The sequence below is a fragment of the Andrena cerasifolii genome, chromosome 1 (genome assembly GCF_050908995.1).
Source record: "Andrena cerasifolii isolate SP2316 chromosome 1, iyAndCera1_principal, whole genome shotgun sequence".
Classification (NCBI taxonomy): domain Eukaryota; kingdom Metazoa; phylum Arthropoda; class Insecta; order Hymenoptera; family Andrenidae; genus Andrena; species Andrena cerasifolii.
In genome coordinates this window covers 24,707,547-24,728,623 of record NC_135118.1, presented here as the reverse complement: position 1 = coordinate 24,728,623, position 21,077 = coordinate 24,707,547, and the positions used below count along the sequence as shown (strand labels likewise).

At 45.4% G+C, this 21,077-nt stretch overlaps 1 protein-coding gene and 1 pseudogene across 1 annotated transcript in view; one reads left to right on the top strand and one right to left on the bottom strand.

Annotated features, from left to right (window-relative positions):
- Nucleotides 1-20,602, bottom strand: part of LOC143371227 (dexamethasone-induced Ras-related protein 1) — a 79,962-nt gene extending 59,360 nt beyond the window's left edge. The window contains exon 1 of the mRNA XM_076816184.1: nt 20,179-20,602. The gene's annotated coding sequence lies outside the window, so the exon portion shown is untranslated. The remainder of the gene's footprint in view (nt 1-20,178) is intronic.
- On the top strand, nt 3,408-8,860 carry LOC143373134 (histone H2A-like; annotated as a pseudogene).
- Nucleotides 20,603-21,077: the final 475 nt, after the last annotated feature.

Here is a 21,077-nt window from a genome sequence, read left to right as displayed (position 1 = left end):
CGCTCGGTTGGCCCAATATATTCGATACCCTCAGAGGAGATTTCGGTTGTTCCGCTTGCTCTACTCGATTCCGGAACCTGTCACTCCTTTTGGGGAACCTGTTTGATCTTCCAGCCTTCCGATTTGCCTTCATTTCCAAGGATCTTCGAGGTTTCCGCGTTCCAAATTCTTAAAGGTATCTCTCCCTCGTTTCGCTTTTATTTTGAAGGATCGTCGAGGTTTCCATTTTTCAAATTCTTGAAGGTAACTCTCCCTCCCCCTTGCTTTACTTTTGCTTCGAGGTTTCCGTGGCCGAAATTCTTAAAGATAAGAAGCTCGCGGCTTCTGCGAGTAACTTTAGCGTTTTTGCGGAAGGCACTCCAGCTCCCTGGTACTTGGGTATTAACAATGGGAACGCATTAATTTCATGGTTGCTTAAAATCTCGCGAGGCATTTAGCTCGGAAGATGCAGCACAGCTTGAAAGTTTCTCGTTCAGTTCTGTTCGGGGGAATTGAACATGGAACTTCTCGAGTATGCGTCTGCAGAGTATAATGAGGGAACTAAGTGATTTCAGATATCCTACATTTCAATTCCACGTGGAACAAACGCGTTGTGTTATTCAACAGAAAATTCTGCGACTCGCCTCCCCATTGTGCCTCCTTTTTAAAGAAGATTGGCGATCATTTGTGGCGAGGTGGTTAGCTCGAAGCTTACCGGTCTGTCCTGGATCCTATTCTCCTTCTGTGACAGTTCTCTGGACTTCCACGAAGGATCTCTCGGTCGACGGCAGTCTTTCTTCCAGCGCAAAACTGAAGATCAATGTATTTACGGAGGATGCTGGCAGTAGTAATTGTGGCAGCACCGTGGAGGTACCAGGTGCTTTCTGCGGGCTATTATCTCCTCGGCGGTGCACGTCGCAATCTCTGTAAGCGGATTCGTCCATTGGTTGTTAGTAAGTGCGGATATAACGATTTGATAATGAAAGACTTTCTCGTCGAACCACGTTTCTGTGACGCAGTAATTTCACCATAACAATCATTGCTCCTCGATCCGTTGGTACTAGGGATTGCAATACCGGTAAATCGCGAGAAATATCCTTAAATTTTTACCGGTAATTCGCCAAATTTTTACCGGTAATTCGATAAATTACATGTAGCAATATAGCGCATATATGCGTTCAGTAATTCCATCGACATCTACTACGTTAGCAGTAAAAAAAAAAACACTTCAATTACTAATAACGACGAAAACCGAAGTATCTCATGAAAAACCAACTCTGATCCAAAAGAAAACTAAAAATCTGAATCAGTCATGAAAAAATGGACGTATTTTCAAGTAGAAAAAATAAGGAGAAAATATATACTACTAGCTTTAGTACACGGCTTCGCCCGAAATTTAGATTCTGATTTTATAAAAAGAATTTTTTTGGAGGGGGGAAATAGTCACATTCATTTGGAGTAGCCAGGCATAATGAGCTGCGACACATTTCGTGATCCCAGAGTTTACCGTTCGAAAGTTTTTAGGCGACAGACAAACACATAAACACTTTCTGCTTTATATATTAAGATGAATGACATATGATCTTTTAATGCCTACCCGGCCAACAAGTGTAGAAAATTAGGTAGCGATCAAGAGCCCAAAGTTTAGACGAATTAGGTATGTTTTTTGCGAGCTTATTTGATAAAAAGAATTGTTAAATAAAGAATATTTAATTATGTATATAAGTTAAGATTCTTTTCATTGTTTTCGTGGTGACGATCCATATTAATAAGTATTGTCAATAGCTATACAAATATATCTATTCAGTGTTGTATCATTTTATATTTTATGTTCAGAATAGTTTTATTTCCATATATTTTTATAATGCTCGATTAGAGTTGAAAAAAAGTTTTTTGTAATGTTTACTCTTATATTTTCTATACCTTAAAAAAAACACCGGTAAATTATTCTTAAACCGGTTTTGATTAAAAATTTCACCGAATTACCGGTAATTGAAAAAGTCGGTAATTTTGCAATCCCTAGTTGCCACCACCATGTTATATCCAAAGGAAACTATCAAGAACAGTGCATCAGACGCCGGTGCACTTTTTCGACGAATCAGAAAGCAGATTGCAAGATATTTTGAAGTCCTGACAGCTACTCAATATTTAAAGCTACGCTTATATTTTTATATAATTCCCTCATCGCGAAGAGAAAGGAGAATGGAACTGCCGAAGCTGTTAGGTACAAGCTCGAAGAAGTTGCAAGCAATTGAAGCGACGTTTTCCTGCTGCACGCGACACACTTCCGAGAAGCAGATTCAAGAAGAAGGGACTCGTCGAAAGCCTGGACAACTCAATTCACAGAGTCGTCTGATTCGGCAAGATGCACGAATACCTGTGCAACAATCCGATCGACCGACTCTTGCTGAGCCATGCTTGCAGAGGATCCAAATGGGGAGATGTAGGCCATCGGTTTAAGGAACCTGCTTCTCTTCCCACAGCTCTTCGAGAATACTCCGCGGAGTAACATTCTTACAACCTCGCGTCACTTTTATGACGCCCTCTTTCAACTACGGACACGACCACAGGGGTCTTTGGATTTCGCTGCGGTAAGAGTGGAGGAGCTCCCGGAGATGGCCGAAGCCAGTATCTTCATTAGTCTTTAGGTACTTTTGAAAGAGCACAGGTAGGTACAGTTTCACGAGCTTATAGCCTGCTTTCAGATTAATATTGCAAAGAGTTTTGAAGAGGGTGTCGTAATAGGGAGTGATGGCTAGTAGCTACTCCTCCATCACCCTTGTCCCATCAAGTTAGTCGAAGATTACCGCAGATAGCCTCCAAGCTTTGTGGTTCTAGGTCAGATACAAATATCCTCCAAGCTCCGCGGTCCCACCCATAACACACAGGACACCGTCGTTTCATTTCAGAATTCCCTCGGCGAGCTCCAAGGTGGTGGAGTTTCAGCGGGGGCCGTTAATTCATAGCAGTGAAAACGAAGTTACCGCGGAGGATTAGTTTTTCATAATCCACTCGGGCGAGGCGCCTTATATTACACGGGGTGGAATTCCATCCATGGCAGCGTCTCGTCTGTTTCGAGGGCCGCCGTGTATATAATTACGCCACCGACGATTACCTCGCCCTATTTAATCCTAGCCTGAACCCTTTTGCCTCCAGCCATTCCTTCTGATATCGCCACGGTGGGCGAGGGGTGGTGCTGAGAGCTGACTCCCCGGGGACGACGCTCGGCTGCTTCTTTCGAGGAACCTCTTGTGCTGCTGTGAACCAAAGGTCCGCTTGGGAATTCGAGGGCGTACGGGGAGGGAATAGGCGATCACTCACCGGGGTGGTATGAGTTTTTTAGGGGCCCACGTGTGAAGTATTTCGACAAATTTTCTTGCGACTTTGATCACTTGGCTTCTCGAGGCGGATGTTCAGAGTTTAGAACAATGGCGATGAAGATACCAGGGAAAAAGCTTGAAAAATGGGGAAGTAATTTTTTTAAATGACAATTACAGTATTTGCAAGTAAATAGTGTGGGTGCTGTCGACTCCATAAATGACACGGTAGATTAAGCCTACCAAAGTCAAAAGTGTTCAGCCGAAAGATAAATATAAAAATATGAATATGACAGTATGGGAGAATGACGGTCCACTTTAATCTGTAAAATATCTAACTTCAATCTATCCCAGCAAGAAAACCTCAGAGCACCTGCTATACAAAATAATAAATAAATAAAACGAGCAATGTAAAACAGCTGAGGAAACCTTTAATTCAGAAAAATATCCTTATATTACACTTTTCAGCAGCCACCAGCAATCGTCAACCTCGCATCTAAAGCGAACATTGATCTTTCCAACTGACCTTTGATATATTAAAAAAAAAATAGCCCCATTGGCGAAACGCGAAATGAAAAATCTGTCAGTGAAAAATTTCAATATCCTCAGCTCGCCGGGATATCGAAGTTTTCGAGCTGGCTGGCAGCAAAGAAACTTGGCAAAATTCGCCGCGTTTCTCTCGTACACGTATTTCTCGATATGATCTACGTGGATCGTCTGCTCGATTAGCTGCGCTCTCGTTCGCGAGAGCACGTGTTTCACGGTTCATAGGGCGCGGGGTGAGCCACGTTCATGTTCGACTAAGTCTTTTGCTGTTTAATAGCCGGCTGACTACACCGGGGTCTTTATCATCCGCGTTACGCCCTGTTTTATCAGCCACCCGGCTGAACTTCAACCGCTGCCTTATTAAGACGACGGTCCGCGCACGTCGGCAGCAAGCTGCTCGTTTTGTAATTAGCTGCATCTTAAGGGAACGCGATAATTCCACGCTAATGGGGAGAAGACACGCCTCGCGTAACTTTCCCTCGGCGAACTAATCGCGACGGACCCTCCAGACGCTTACACGTGATGCTTCAGGTGCATTACATCACCGCGATCCTACTTTTTGTTCTTCCTCCCCCCCCCCCCCCCCCCCTCGGAAATTAGATTGGACAAGTTCGGCGCCTCCAGGAAATACGGGGCGCGATCGAAGGGACGGTGCAGGCGATTCCTTGGGAAAAAATAAATGAAAAGTGTAGAATAAGTACGCTCGCACTCGACTAGAGAGGAGCAGAATTTATCAGGAAATATGGCGCGATTGCGAACGGAATGAATCCTCGTGCACAGATATAATTCGAAATTGTAGAACAACTTCCATCAAATGGGATTTCATCTCGGCAAAATGAATCTGAAGGTGGAACTGACTTTTAGATCTTCAAACTCGATTTTCTTGAAAACACTGCCTATTCGAAACAAGCTATCCTGCAATTTTATTTCCGCTTTTATTTCTGCTCAAGGGTTCTGTTCATCAGCAGTTGCGCCATATTTACTGTCGCATTCTACCAATTCTTAGTCGGGCGCATGCGTGCCCAACAAAATTTCAAAATCGATTTTCCGCCAAACTATGCCGCGGATGGAAAATTTTTATTGCACACTGTTTGCTCGTTCATTTTTGCGTAAGGGATCACCTTCCGCCGAATTCTGAGTCGCTCGGGATCCTTCAATGGCTCGGTGTATTCTCTTAGAATAACTCGCGATCGACAGCAACGTAATTGCTCCCCGAAAATAGAGAAATAAGTGCCTTCTCCCTAATTCAAAGAATTACCAAAGGAGTCCCTTAATGGACGTCTATGTTCCCTCTGACAAAGAAGCCCACCCTTCCAGCAGTGGCGCGGGAACTATTACCAAGAAGAACTCAGCGCACTCTCTAAGGTTACCCTTTTCGTGTCCCTCCCCCACGTAACGTCGCGATGTTTCCAAGACAATTGACCCGATAATGGGTTCCTTGAACACCAGTTGCGCGATAGAGAACTTTTCCTATAAATAAAGCGCACGATCGATCCCCGCGGCGTATATTTAACAAGAGGAAGCAGTTTAATAACCTGGAAGCGTTTCGTAGCCAGGAAACAAGGAGCAGCGTTACTCTGATTGAGTTACTTCGTCTCGTGTTTTGATTATGCGCTCGTGCACGCGCAACCGCCCCTCTCGTCGAGATTTCCTCGCCCGCCGAACTTGTCCATCTGGGGTATCGGGAACGGATGAGCGCCGTAAATTCTGCCACGGGAATTAGCGATTACCCGTGCTGGATCTCGGGGCTCGACCGCCCGAAACACGTGGCCGCTGGGTAAATTCGTATAGACGGCAGTTTTCCTTCCGCGTCTCCCACCCCTGTCCTCCCTCGATGACCGATGAATCCTGTGGGAACGGTGCACGAAGGTCGAACTGGAGGAAACGAAGTTGTCGCTGCAAGCGAATTACAGCCAGAGTCTCGATAACTCGGGGCCTCCGTGGCTCGTCTTTCGCTTGATGCGAGCCCGACTTATAGCGAGACGCGCTTAATTCCGGGTCAACTTAATATCGGGCAAGACTTTGCTCGACCTTCGGATACTGGGAACAGGCTTCTGAATTTACTGGGTATAAGATTGCTGGGCAGGGGACAGGTGTAGATACTGTTTGCTAATTGGAACTGGCGTGGGACGCAGTGGTGTAGGTATTCTACTGGAATTCACTGGGAATTAGGAGAGGCTGGGAAGTGTAAAAACGGGCTACACGAAAGAGGAGTGATCAGCGTAGGTGTAGGGAGAATGTAGGTAAGAGAAGCTAGGGAGGTAAGATTATCAGCAGAGGAATAGTTTAGAATGGAAGTTTTAAAAATCTTCTTAACGAAAGTTTCGCGCTGGGTAATGAGACCTTTTTAATAAGATTCTTCTGTTAATGGTAATAAATTGTACGATATTATACTTGTAACAAGTTATTGCCAAAGTACAAGGCATTCCTGAGATGTCTGACTAAGCGCTGAGCGTTCTACTGGCGCTTAGGAACGTCCACGATATACCAGTTAGGAGTCACATGTTACTTTATTTCCATAGACAGAGATAAGCTCACTGAAAGTTAGAAAAGTATTAGATAATATCGACAATTGGTAAAGGAGCCTAAATTCCTACAGTTCCCAAACTCTACAGACTCGTACAATGAGCCTATTGAATAAAGTGTAAGCAATTGCTTTTTCTTAATATTTTACTAGGAATTGCTTAAATGCATGCGAATAAAAACACAAGCATTTGCTTTATCTTGTAGGAATACCTAAACTGCCTAGGAATTGCTTAAAGGAATCGCTTTTCCTTAATTTTTTAAGGAATTGCTTACAATCCAATGAATAAAAGAAGCAATTGCTTTTGCTAAATAAGCAATTCTCTAAGAATTTTTAAGACTGCTGTACCCATGCTAACATTTGCTTAAAGGACCAATTTACTTCATCAGTATGTATTAGAGAGAAAGCGTATGAATAAATGGTGCATGAAGCTCTTTAAACGATAATTAATGCAGCCGTTTTAAATTCATATATGTATATATATATATTATACAGGGTGTAACAAAAATGATTCCGTTCCTTAAAAGGTGTGATTTGTGGAGTGATTGCAAACGATTGCGAGCCGCGGTTCGACGCCCGCGCGTCTCGGCTCACGGGCGGCCTACAAGCGTATTTGGGTAACTTCTCGATGGTCGGCGTTTCTCCATGAAAAGTTTCCTTTTCTGCATGCTACAGTCGTAATTTTGTTTACGCTGCAATAACGTATGGAAATGTCGCACTTCTTAAACGTTTGGAAAGAAAAATTTTATAATGTGCGAAAAAAATGGAAAAATTGAAGATTTTCGAAAATTATATCTGTAAAGGCGGGCACGAGTCAGGAGCACTGAACGCGAGCGAGCGGGGGTAGCCCGAGAGAGAGTGAGAACGTTACCGGCAGTCACAGCTACCTTTTACTTATACGGTCTAGCAAAGCCAGCAATTCCTTACGAATTTTATTCATACGAAAATAAGAAATTCCTTTTTTGTTTAAGTAATTGCTTTTTAAGCAATTGAGTTGGCTAATAAGGAATTGCTTAGTTTTTATTCATCAGGCCCAATCTCTATCGCTCGATGCCTTTTAAACTTCACAACGCCATCGAATCATATCATACATTCACACTTTCACAAACAAGTAGACCGAAAATACCTCCCCTGAAACTTCACCCCTACTTATTTCTTTTTTTCATCAGTTCTCGTTCTTTCTCTATTTCTCGACGCTTTAGCTTCTCTACAAGCTCTCTTCCCGTAAAAAGTGTCTGGTCGCGGAAAAGATGGGGAAGTCAAGGGAAAGGCCAGGTGCCGTCCGAACGGAGCTGGTCTTCAATTTCCCGTTAGCTGAGTATATAGACTTCTTCGGGAAGGAAACTTCGTAGAAAGCGTTGGTGCGGGAGAACCAGTGCATCTCGCTGCTGCTATGGAATATTTGAGGCAACAAGAGCTAACAAGAAGACCGGAATCATTCCCTGTCATCTGCAACTCGCCATCCCTAATGGCGAAGGATTGAACAAACTGCTGTCTGGTGTAACCATAGCTCGAGGTGGTGTTCCACCAAACATCCAAGCGGTTTTGTTGCCAAAGAACCCCGAAGAGAAGGCTGAACTACGATTTCAACCCAGTTATCGTTCATCACGCCTTTTTGCAATTTGTTTCTCACTTTCCCAGCTCGTTTATCCGAGCAAACCGAAATTAAGCATGCCGAGCCAATCAGGGCGGCAGTTCGTCCCCAACTCTATCTTAATTACCGTAGTCCATCGATCTGTCGAGTTCGGGGCGAACTGGACGGTCCCTTTCGAAATCCTTCCTTAACTTCTGTTACTCACCGTAACCCACCCGCTGCGAGTGGTCCGCCCTGGAACAGCATAACCGATCGCCCACGTAAACCATCCCCCTTCGATTTAAGTAACGTTCACCGGAGCTCGCTGACTTATTACACCGCCGTGCCAAAGTGACGAGCGTGGAGCAGCGGTGGCAAATAAATCGAATAGACCCCGGACGATGGGAAAGGATCTTCACGGGAAAGAGCATCCCTAGACATTGTAATTTCGCGCCGACGTTTTTTACGCGTGATCGAGTTGCACGGACCTAACCGAATCACGCGAGGCTCGCTCCTCGGCTAGAGAGGATTCCACTTTTCTCCTGGCTGGAGATTCGCGTGTGCCGGGGCAGTTTCGTTTAAGCGAGCTGCCGCTAAAAGTGAGTAACAGACACAACTTGGATCTGCATTATTCTACCTCTGAGTAATTCAGATTCACTTGGAGCAGTTCAGAATGCAACTTATTTATACAGGGTGCGTGGCTCCGCTTGGGACCAACTTCGTCGGTGGACAGGGGACGAAATCGATGAAAAAAGTTTATATAAACATGTGCGCTGTTTCTACCTGTTCCTGAGTTATAGCCACTTCTGTATTCCCGTAATGTGCCGCTGCTTACCTTTGTAGGAAGTGCTCGAAATAACCACCGGCTTCGATGCAAGCCTGCAGTCGATGTTGCATACGGAGCTGGCCTTCTTCCAATAGTCCACTCAATTGATTACTTAAGAAATTTACGTGAAATCGACCCGTAAATCTGCCAGTACGAAAAAGCTGTGATTAAGAAGTACTGGCATATAAAACTGACTATAACTTCGAAACAAGGTCAAATAAGGCACGTGTTTCCACGGACTTTTTTTATTGTTTCTATGTCCCTCGCTCACCACTGATGTCCCGCGTGTTATGATATCCCCCTGTACATATATCTACGCGAGGGGTAGAAGCTTATGCCTTTAGGAGGCCTTCGCCGAAGAGCGAGGACGTTAACGAGAACGATATTTCGGTTGAACGGCGTAATCACTCGGTGAGCTCGCTGAAGAACTCCTGGCGTCGTTAATTCAAGGAGTGGCGGACTTAATTAAAACCTCCCTTTCGGGGTGAACGTTGAACAGGCTGCAGGGCCCGCGTGTTTGTTTCCGCGCTCTCCCCGATGTGTGTCTCCAAAGGGGCCGCTCGAATCGTTGCTCCGCACCCTTTGTCTATGAAAATGTTTTCGCGTACAAAGAATATCTCGTCCCTTGAGCGTCGCTGGTTTCTTCCTGGAAGGTGGTTTTATTCTTTCCCGCCGTTTGTCCGAATCCCCGTTCTATTGATTCCGTCGCGCCGTTAACGTGGCAAGAGCGAAACGCAATTTCGACAAACGGAACTGCGGAAAGAGGAGACGGCACCTTCGTTTCAAGGGAACGTGGAGGAAGTAAAGCGTGGAATATAGCTCTTCTTTGCGGACGTGCACTGTTGCGACTTGTAGAATCATCGCGTATGTAATCGAATATCGAAGGTCGCGATGAAAATTCGGTGTTCGAAAATCGAAGCTTGCCTGTCTCCCCACACTCCGGCGCGTTTAAACGTAAAGTCGATGAAGTTGATTTGCGTCCACCGTCATACGGAAATTTTAATGTCGCGTCAGAAATCTGCAGAGAGAATTATAAATACACAGAGGGGAAGAATGCTGCAGAATACGTTGCACAAAAATTCTGATTCTACTGAAACACTGTGCAAATGGAGAGCATATTGAGATAGCCAAGAAGCAATTTCTTCTTCCCGCGGAAATTCACTCTGAAGGGTTGAAATCAGCCCTTAAAGTGATCGCGTTTTTTCGTTTTTTCTTTTAATATAACTTTCTAACGCTGCGAGATGGAGCAAAACTTTAACTATAATAACTATTCAGCTTTTGACGTTCCATCGCACTGCCGAAAGAAAAATAAAGTTGTATTAAAGAAAGGAAAAACGGAATAGCTTTAGGGCTGATTTGCACCCCTTCAGAGCGAACTTCCGCAGAATAGAGAAATTACTCCTTGCATATTCCAATACGCTCTACGTCCACACGAAGGTTCATTAAAATCAGAATTTTCGAGTTGGGAGCGTTTCCTTGTCAGTCTCGGATCAAGCTTAGATTGGCTTTGGCTAAATTTAACCGAGACTTGGTCAGCTACGGGTTGCGCGTGGATTAAGTTGTCTTAGGCTTGGGGTCTACAACAAATTCAGACCGGTCCTAAGTAAATTTTGGTCGGCGCTCAGTTAGGCTCGAGTTAGGTCGGACAAAGTCCTGTGTTAGGTTGTTAGACGCTGGGTTTGTTTATATCTGCACTGTGATTCGAAGGTACCATAGGCGTGATTCGTTTCCAGAGGCCTGCTTGTCAGCGTCAAATCAGGTTACTCATCCAGCCCCTTTCAGACGCAACCCGCCCGTTTGAAAGTGTTTAGTGCGTCGGAGCGCCGAACCAGTCCATTTGAAGATTGAACTGTGAACGAACCATCGGTATAAATCAAGCTCGAACTCTGTGAAACCAGCTGCCTATAGAGTCTACGCCGAGGGAAAACTTTCCCTCTGAAAGCGGAGAAAATACGGTATCCTGCCTGCAACGAGCTTTTCGCTGTACGCGTCAATATCTCTCAACAGAAATTTGATTAGCGAGGCGAATTAGATGGTAAATGGACGCGGAGAGCGTAAAAGGGGGTCTAAGAAACAATGCGCGTCAAGCTTCCCGGATTTCTATGGCTTTGATTCGTATCGGTAATGGAGCAATGAACACTCTACGTCCCGCTTCAAACTGCATTGCGTCACTACAACCTTATTTCAATTTCTAAGGTGACTTTACGTAAGCCTCCATTGTCTCCTCCGAACCGTGGAACAAAGACGTCATGCGGATGCAGACTACCTCAAAAGAAGACCCTTTAGGGAGGCTAGCGGGGGATGGCGCCGTGGGCGTCAAGCAGGGTACAGCTTTGGGTAATTAAACGCGCGATTGTCCCGATTGATTGGCAATTGCTGTTAAACAACCGCGTCCACCGCGCGACGTGTTTATAATCTGTCTGGCGTGCTCGAAAAAGGGTGGAGGAGGGGCGAACGCGAAAGAGCCTGTATCAGAATCGATTCGACACGGAATACTGCGAATCTCGTGGCCCCTGCTCGATCAGTCGATAATCGATTGCAATCGTCCGTTCATCGCGTTTCATCCGCTCCCTACGTTAGAATAATTTGTTCTCGATAACCAGAGCGGCGATCGGCGAGGGACGATTTTCATCCTTTCCCCTAGCGCGTTTAAATTGTCAATCGAGCCCCCTCCGATCGATTAGGCGCCCTCCACTCTGCGCAAACGAGTGCTAGGGGGGAAACAATAAAGGGACGCGACGAACGCACGAAGATGATTTGATAATTAGCGGTCGAAAATTCTACAGGCGGGTGTGTGTGTGTAGAGGCAGGCTCTATGGTCGACGCTAATGACGATGAAACGTTGCACCGCGTTCGGCAAAACGATTTCGATAATTGAACTCGATTTAATGAGACCTGGCTTTTTCACGTGAACTACGATCGTGGGTAGGGGGAATGTCAAACATGGTACAAGTTTTTTGGGTTAAAGGTGGGGTGGCTTTAATCGACTTTGACTTTTGGGGGTGGTTTGGAACTCTACGAGAGTTTAAGTTTTAGCAGGTTTGAGTTGGGTGAACGCAGTAAATTTACGGGGGAATAGTAATTCCATTGGTGATTGAGTAATAATCGTGATACAGGAATAAATGGCACTCAAAAGCAACAAGTCTATCTCCAAAATTATCTCTCTATTACGTCTATTGAGTAGTATCCACTGCAGAAGATTATTTTCTATAAATAGTAGCCCCTCAGGTAGTGGCCACATAATATTCCCAGCCCACCTACCCGCTACCCACGTAAGTAGCAATTAAAGAAAGCAAAGTAACCTGCATGTACCCCGAGTCTCTCGAAGAAGACCTGCCAGAAATTCTGTTTGAAATAATTACAGGTACCAAGAATGCAGAAACCTTGTCGAGGAAGAAGACTTCATAGCAAACGAGAGATAGCTGAGACATTAAAATGTCCCAACGAGGCGAACGGAGCCTCGATCACAGGGGGGGGGGAGCTAATTCGATTGTCGAGGATCGTCTCGCCTGTTAATTTGCCGCGAAATCGAGCGACAAGTGTTGCGTAACGAGCAACGCGAGAGATGCCCGCGTCAAAGGAGACGGGCAATCGCGCCTCCTCGAAGGAATAAACGGCACGGGCCATTGAATTATTGTGACTCGAGCCGCGAGTTCACGATGTGTCGATGCGCCGGCAGCGGAGCCGCGCACAAAGCGTGCCCGGCCGCTGCTCGATGTACCGCGAGAAATTCGATGCCTCGCGATCTGCAAGCACGGGAATCCGTGCTCTTTCATCACGGCAAAATATCTTTAGAGAGGGAGAGGGCGGGAGGATCGTGGGATCTCCCGGGGAATGTCAGTCGCGTCGCCTCGATGCGGAAAATACGCTATTACGGATGCTGAGGACCGGTACGGGGGTTGGATTTGCGAGAGGGGCGTCATGTACACGTCACTTTTTACATTCGAAGCTCCTATCCATTCGTCTGTCTATAGCTATGAAAGCTTGGAGATTCTAATTAGGGGGAGAGAGGATTTCAGATACTGATGAGCAGGCCCGGCTCGTGCCTGTAGGCAAAATTAGACAGCTGCCTAGGGCGTAAAGTTTACAAGAGGCGCGAAATGGTCTTTTCAATGTTGGCATTTTTTAAAATAAAGTTTTAAATGAAATATCACAAGTTGTACTATAAATGCTTCAGGCTAGGAAGAAAAATTCAGAGTAAGGTCATCAAGAAGCTCAAGTAAATGTATTACAAATAAAGGGCCCGAAAAAGGCTCAAGCCGGGCTTGCTGGTGACGTGAAGGTAGCCAGTCACTGTGTTACCGAACACTAGAAAATCTTTTACTTTTTAATCCAGACACAGCGTCACCTATACTTTTGTAATCCTCCCACGTCTCCATGAAATGTTCTATACCCATTTTTTGTCCTCTCCCCTGTTCCAAAAATCCCTTAAGACCCACGTCTCAGTGAGTGTCTCTTAAAGTTCCAAATTAAAATTTTGCGCTGTGCCGAAACTATATTCATCAACTGTAGGTACGTAAAAAGCGTCTTCAGTAAAAGAGCCTCATAATCATAAAGTATTTCTGGTAATAACCCCTTGGACGATATCTAAAAAAAAGTATTGGTATAGAGTAAGTGGGGCTCGATTACAGTTTGGAGAAAAATCGTATGTACCTATATTAGTATTTGCAAATTACCCCTGTGAACCTCTGTGAAAGCTACGAATGCATGAGCAGTCAAAGACATCGAGTCGAGTGGCATATGGATGGTGAACGTCTCTACACAGTGTGGTTCACGTGTGGATCATACTGTGGGCTAGCTCTAGGTCCTAGAGTCTAGGAGGTGAAAGGAATGAAGCAAGTTCATTGTACTCTTAACAACAAGTTACAGTCTCTAATATAGCTCGAGGAATTTCCTTTGCAAACAAGGGTAATATAGCCAGCGACCATTCGATTATTTACCCAGTATCTTGCGGGATATCAGGCCGAGAGTTGATTACCACAGAGACGCCGTTAATCTGATTCGTGCAAGTCGTTTCAGTGGCCAGTAATTTTGGGGAGCTAATTTCCTGAGCTACACGACCCCCGGAGCTGAGTTTTCTTAAACGTAGCTCGTGGCATTATCCAAAGTTCATCGCTCACGCGACATAACATGGGAATGTTTCGCCGACATATATAACTAGACTGCCAGAAAGTAGAAAAGAAACAGTTGAATGTCGCTACCTTGGGCAACATGATGTATGATAGGAGCAGTAGCTCCGCACATAAATAATCTGACTATGCACTGGGCTTCACATATCCGCATAAACGGATAGGCTGCGAGTCCTAATACTTGTCTTTTACTTGCACTCTACAAAGAACAGTACTTTCCTCTGCAACCTCCTCCGTCTATACCCTCCTAATGCTTTCGACGTGGGACCACAGTAAGAGGTCAAACTCCGCGGAGCGTTGACTTCACAGAGCGATCAGCGTTCGAAGTACCCGAACAGCGCAGTTGATTCGTGGACAAAGTTGGCCGTGCGAGAATAATTGCAACCGTTCCCGAACTCTTCGGCGTTGCATAGTTGCCCGCCGTGTTCGATCTTAGGAAACTCCGTTCCGCTTATAACCGAGGCCCTCCCCGCGCCTCTTGAGCGCAGACCGACGAAAATTCGATAAGATGCGAACACGGCGCCGAGTATCCTGGCAAGTTTCGGCTGTCGAACTTCGGCCACTCACCTACGCGCAAGTTACTAAACGTTTTCCTACTTTACTCGAGGTCCATTCAGCTCGAGCGCAACCTCCACTCCTGGAGAACTTGGTACGCCTGTAGAAGGTGCGGGCGCATCGTCAACTATCGATTCTACTTGGGACGAGGGAATTATGTTGACGGATTTCGGCTGCCAATAACGGACAAACAGTCGTGCCTCCAACTATTGAGGGGCTCGCAGCAAGAGGGGTGCAGCTCTATAGACAGTTTTTCAGTTATGGCGTTGTGATATATGTAAAAAAAAATATTCCACATCGTTTGGCGCGCGTTTTATCCAAATCCGATAACAAATGAGCGATTTATTGCAAATTTTGAATCTTCACCCATTACTGTTTTACGCAATACGAATGCTTCAGATATGAAAAATTTGTAGAAATAAAAGCTTATCAACTCAATAACGGTTGAGTGTAAATATATATTTCTTAATTAGTGTTCTTAATGTTGAAAAACTTTTCTCTTCTTTTTAATGTTAAATCAAGTGAATAATTTTATAAACAGTTTTTTCTAATTTTACTTGAAGCTGGTAAAGATGGAGCTGCACCGGTCTTGCCGCAAGGTCCTCAATTGCTTTTGTCCAACGATCACTGGTTTGGTATTCTTGCCTGAAGTGATCGGGGGTAGTAAGGATTAAGTAACTTTTCGACGTCGGAACTTCTCAGGACAGCGTCAACACCTTAATAACGAGTGTTACTGTGCGATCCAATTCGATTATATCGACTTTCCCTCAGATTCGGTTAAGATCCTCAGAAGATCGCAGTGAGAAATGGTCTCCTAGCTATTAAATATATTTCCATTACCCTTCAGGCTAGATGGCCATGGAAAACGAAAGTTTTATGATTTGAAATAACAAATTTTGATTTGCTTGTTCTCGCAAATTGTATTCAGTACCGCAATCTTCAAAGTCACCTACGTATTTTTAAAGAATAAATTTATGTATCTTTATCGAAGTGGAGGTTAAAACGATTTCAACGAGCGACTAAACAGCGTGCGTCAGAAACGACGATTTAAGCCCCATTAGAGTATTCTGGATGTAAATGTTCGTTTCCTACCCTACCGTCGGTATATTTAAATGAATAAATGAAAGTTAACCGCGGGGGCTTTTATATACACCGCACTGAACGAAAACAATGAGTCGGATAATGATTTTATGAGTCTAGCGCATGAATATTTGAATGTATGCCAGCTCCCCGCCGAATGTCGCATCCATCATTCACGAGCCATCGTTGGCAGGTCTCATTCGGATTACAAGAAGATGCGGACGTTAAACGTCCCCATCGTCGGAGCTGTACTTATTTCTGAGTTTACTAGCACCGATGGGAGCCCAACCAATCAGCTCTTTCGACGAGCGCCTAATCAATGAAGAAACAGGAACCAGGAGCTTGATGGGTTCCCGTTATAGCCCTTATTTCGCTTAATGTCCTACGGGCGTTTCGGAATTTCTGCCGCCCACTGCACGCTCGTCAGAGACAGTGTCTCGTGGAAATGGCCATGGTTCATTGCCTCCTCGAATAGGTCTCCACGGATCGAATTCGGGGCACGTATATCCGTCATCGATCCGATGGAATTTCAATGGAGAATCTCGACCGAGCGAAGAGAGGCAAGGGAAAGAGAAAATCGAGATCCGAGCGATATTGGGGAAATTTATTATTTGCCGGGGAAGGATACACTCGAGGCCTAGGCTACGGCTAATTCGTTAGTGAGTGACGTTAATTACAGTTGTCCGTTCGCGAAAGCACATCTGTAACGTCGATACTCGTAGCGACGGTGTGGCACGCTGCACAGTGGGGTATTCGCACCGAAAAGCTGGACATTAGTGAATTTAAAAAATTTTGAGTAAGCCGTAAAATGTTTAGTATTAAAGGTAGATGAATGCCTGAGACGAAGACGAAGACCAGGACGAAGACGAGGACATAAATAATGTATAAGAAATATTATTTCTAAAAAAAATTAAAACTTCTTCTACCGAAAATGCATGCATTATAGGTAAAAATATTCTTGAAATATATAGTACCCATAATAAATTAGATTTTATATACTATAAATACAAATTTTTATTATTTCAAAATAAAATTGACCTGTATACGTCTGCTGCTGCCTATTTCTTGTTAAGCTATAGCGAATTAATCTGTCAGTTTGTGACGATTGAAGTTTTGACTGTTATAAATTTTGCTAGGATTGGGGTTCGTATATTATTTATGACTTATTTAATTACTTATTTATTATTTATTTAATTATTTTTTTGTCCACATTAGTTAGTATCTATTTAATTAGTTACTATTATGCATTAGTTCTTTTAAATGCCTATATCTTTGTTAAAAAACATCTTTTTGCAATTAAGTTTGACTTATATTAAAGACAAACGATCATATTCTGCAATCGTGCAGATAAAACTTGCACGGACCGTTGTTTGCAGCCCGTAAACTTAACAGATATCGAGAAATATAGACAATGTGATATACTCCACTTTAAAGCCATTTTTACTTCTTAGATACCATTACGATGCAAGTAATTAAAAGAATCAAAAAGTAGACAGCGCAAACTTTAAAATGGTTTTTGTTTCATTCATTTTGGATGAATTTTGACGAAGTTATGGGAATTTAAAGATTGAGCAAATTTTAAACTCGTCATGTCCGGCTTTTCGGTGCGAATACCCCACTGTGCGCTGGCCGCGTACAGAATTCGCGATACTTCCGTCCTGAATTCAACCCTGACGAACAATCGTAAATCCCTTGCCCCTGGTAGACTGAACACGGGCGTGCTCGCCTACGTGCGCCGGAAACTCGGCAATCTTGCAAACACGCGGCAGCGTATCCCCGGATTTCAACGGAACGCTGCCCTCGGGCCGCGGAGCCTCGGTCTGGATTTAATTTTTAAGTCTGAGAAGTCTTGAACGACGGATACTCGCAGGGAGGGCAACGCGAAGAATAGAAGGCGCACCGATGGGTAGATATCGGTCCAACGACGATGAATCGATGATTACGAGAGTTTCGTTCGGCGAAGAAAAGGGGTGGGAAGCCGCTCTCGACAGATCGCCGAGCTTCTATTGCGTCGTTACAGATATTATGAGAAATAAGGAGAAACGCTGGCGGTGGGAAATGCAGCGTAGATCTTGGGGGCAATTAGTTAAAGCCGAGCAAAAACGGCCAGCCGCGGGTCACATTTGAATCCTGGATACTCGGTGGATTAAACGAGAACGAACGTGTTTAATTAAAATATGACATCAGCATATGATACGATAACTACAAAGGGCCCATGGCGAACATTCTATAAATGAAATACCGTGTTCAAATAAAGAACGAACGTAATCATAAATCTTACGATGAGCACATCACCAGTATCGTCAATACTGCTAACAGGTCACTCGGCCTTATTTCCAGGTTCTGTAAAGACTTTAAGTGCTCTCGCACGTTAAAATTTTTATTGAACTCATTAGTTAGATGCCATTTAGAGTATGCGAGTGTTATCTGGTCTCCGCGTCAAACAATTTATATTAAGTTAGTTGAGAGAACTCAACATAAGTTTCTTCGTTTTGTCTCTCGCGTATTGGGATGCCCCATGCATAGATTTAACCATAATAATTATGATACCATTATGCAGAAGTTGAACATGAATACGTTAGAGAGTAGAAGAACTATCGCGGATGCTATTTTTATATTTAAAGCCATTAATAATCAGATAGACAGTCCAACATTGCTTGAATTAATTAACTTTAACATATGTCTGCGCTCTCTGTACCTGTTTTCCATATCGATATGTTCAGGAGCAATTTTAAGTAGGCATAATGACCCTATAACTAGGATGTGTTGTTTGGCTAACAATATTACCCACTGTGTTGATTTTTTCTCTGGCTCTATAAACCAGTTCAAACATTGTATTCTAACGGCGATTTCTATGTGACAACAGACCTACTTTTGATCTTCTGCGATGACGTTGTGTTTAACCAATTATATAATACTGAGCGACTGCCCGTGAAATAAATAAATAAATAAACTATCGCTTAGAGAGCTCTCTCGAATGTTAGGGACCATTTTTCTTATTTATTATTCTCCATTTGTTTTCTGTTTGTCCTTACTGTATCTATTTTTGTTAAACTCGTTTGTATTCTGAAATGATTTTAACCGTTTATATGGTAAATAAATAAATGAATAATTCATCCCCGCGGTGTATTCATCATCCACGGTCTACACAAATCCAACGAAATCCCTGCCCCCCGGGATTCAATGTTTACTAAATTCAAGGGATTCCGCGGGTACAATTATATCGTCAGCGGTGCATCGTGCCGCGACTACGTAGGGCGAGACGTCAACTTCAACAAGTGGCGCTTCAATTTGCAAGCATCCATTGACCTTGATCCCGCCCTTAACCTTCGCCAGCGGTTTCGATTCGGTTAACCGAGCCAGACCGGCTGAAGAGCGTGAAAAAAAAACGAAGCTGGCGCACGTGCCGAAGATTTAGTTGCATCTTGCTGAATAACAAAGAGCCGGTGCGGTCCGTAGGGTCGCTGGTGTGCAGCGTGGCCACCGTTTGTTCGACGGTGCAACAAGTCGGGTTAACAGCTGTTTCTAGCCGCGTGTAGTTATACGTGCAGAGTCATGGCACCCCCGATCTGGCCGACGTCCAACTCCGCTTCCCGAGGCCCCACCGAAACCGACTATCCCGCCCGTGAATAACGGAGACCGTGCAGATAAGAGGTATCACGCGAGAACAACCGGTCGACACTGATTTACATCGACGCCAAGTGGGGCTAAACAGACAGCATTGCCATTGGAACGTGGCACTTGCACCTGGTCGCAACTGGGGCCATTTTACGAGGTGAATTCTTTGAAGGAGCTCGTTCGGAGATTGGAAGATCGATCGCGGTGATTGCGGTGTTTCATGGTTTCAGGTTTGATTGAAAAATGCTCTTGTATTACTGCACCTTGGGTCGGGCATAAGTGGCGGTGGAGATATTGGAAGAGGAGAGTATTTGCAGTGGCTGATGTTTTGTATCGTATCGCGGATCTCCCGTGCAATGTTAATTCCGCGAGCGAAGGTACGCGCGATCGGGTCAGAAGCTGATTGCGCCCGTAACGATCAGTCCAGGATCAGATTGCAGAGGAACGCGCGATCGATGCATCGCTGAGAAAGTCAAGTCACAATTGCGGAACTCGCTATCTCTCTCTCTCTCTCTCCCCGCGCATTGTGCCTTTATTGGGAATCCGTGTGCAGTATTAACGGGCACAGGTGAGGTCGAGAGACGCGCAAGGACGCGGTTTGTAAAAGATTCGTCGACCATGGATAATTATGACGAACGGTCTAGCGGCTCGAAATACCCGATTTACGACGAGCCAGTGCGTAAAACGACGGTCGTATCAGCGACAATTACAATTGATCCTCCACCGGGTTCAAGAACCCTCGTTTCACTCCAAGCATCTTTCCCACCGAGTGTCGTTACATTAACGTTCTTGTCCCCGATTTTGTAGCAAGAGAATAAGGCCACGCGCGCACACGTAGAATTGTTGTAACGCTTACACAGGAAGCCGACGAACGACGCCTTCTTGAATCGTCGAGGATCCCTTTTTACTTTCCTACAGAGCGATATCTTGGAGAATAGGGGAGACCGGGTGGAATAAATCCTCGGACGTCGTCCTTCGACGAAGGTCGGCGGGGAGGAGGACTCGGAGGTGGAGAATCGAGAGGTCCTTACCTCAGGGACGTAGGCAGAGCTTCGCAAGATGAAAAGCTGGCGGGCAGGGGCTGAGACATGCACCGTTCTTGGACCCGTTCAGGTCCTCGTCGCGGTTCGCCGTTGCACCTCGAGGTGTTGTTGCTGGAGTCACCTTCCCTGCCGGGACACCGTGATTCACTTCTACGTGCGCCAGCGACGTGGCGAGGCTTTAACTCCGGCGGAGCACTGTGCCAGGAACGACGCCGCCTCGGCTTCTCGGCTTCCTCGCGGCTTGCCCTGGCTCCTCGGTGTCGTTCCCGCGGGCCACAACGTCACTGATCTCGCGGCATCGGCCACGCGATTATCTGCACGAGACTGACCGAGACGAGCCACCAGAGCAGCGGAGAAGCGACGCCGGTGCGAAACGCTGACTGAACCACTGGCAAACCACCGAGGGGTGGTCCGTTCGCGGAGGTCCCTCTACTCTCTCTCCCGCTCTGCCTCCTCTCCCCTCTACTCCACCCTCCCTCCTTAGTATTTCTGTTTTACCCGGTCACCCCTTTCTACGTGTCCCATTCCCTCGTTCCACGTCGCCTCGTCCTGCTCCACCTGCATCACCATCTCCCTCGTTCTCTTCACCCTCGTTTCTTCTCCAGTGTGTTCCCTGCCCCGCCGTGTCCACTGCCATCGTTTCCCTCCGACTCTATAGCCCGCTTGTGTCTGCCTTCCTCTCCTTCGCTCACCCTTCATGGGCCAGCTCTCTCCACTTCTCGCTTCATCCTGCACCCTCGGCCTCTCTCTCTCTCCCTCACTCTCGCTCACCCTTTCAAGCCACCCTCCCTCCTTCCTGTTGCTCCACTCTCCGTCCCTTTAAGTAGGTCTCTCCGTTCCTCCCTGCTCCTCCGTCTTCCTCGATCGCCACCCCACCACCACCCACG